Raw genomic sequence first — 858 nt, forward strand, 5'->3', positions numbered from 1 at the left:
CCTCGAGAAAAACTCCCCTCACGCAAGATTCATCAGAAAACTCTAATTACTGCTTCTACTTCCCTAACAATCGATTAATTTCCCGTTGCTTGAGTATATTCTCGTAGCTCCTTTCCTTGCCCTAATTTTGCTTTTGTCATTTCAAGGTAATAATTTTGGTAAACTTCTGTTTGCAATTTTTTTTGATAATTAATCCCACTTCCATGATTATATGTATTCTTCGTTATGTTTTTCAATTTGGATATTTTGGTTTGTTGTTATCATGATTGCCCTATTGTTCTCCGTTAGTTTTGCTAAAAATGTCATGGACCCGATGGTCCGTTTTTTTAGTTATTTATTGATCAATTTTGGTTGTTTTTCAGGTTGATTCGATTGTACACTTTATCCCGCTTGCCTGTTTCAAAGAATTTCTCATTTTTTTTGTTGTTACGATGGGTTTTATAGATAACTGAAATGAAAACTTAATTTATAAAAACTATGCATCTATTAAATGCATAGTTTTGATTATCCACTTGTAATTTTTGAACCAATTATTTATTATTAAATCTATCTCCTCCATGGATCCTTTCCAATAAAGAGAACTACACTTTCACTTTGCGATGAGATTGGCTCGTTTTCAACTTTAAACTTGATATTTTTCCAAATGCTTTGAATGAAAATTGATAAATACATCATGTTTGACAATAAGTATTATAATCCAAATAATGTTTGTTTATGAATCTTTAACAAGAATATGCCTTTATTGATCATATTCATGTTCAGGTAGGCATGAAGTTATGGATTAGTTTTGAAATAATAACATATCTTGGATCTCCGATTACTAAAGAAAGAGTGAACCTACTACCAGGTACCAACTTT

This window comes from Lactuca sativa, chromosome 9, assembly GCF_002870075.4.
Source record: "Lactuca sativa cultivar Salinas chromosome 9, Lsat_Salinas_v11, whole genome shotgun sequence".
NCBI lineage: Eukaryota > Viridiplantae > Streptophyta > Magnoliopsida > Asterales > Asteraceae > Lactuca > Lactuca sativa.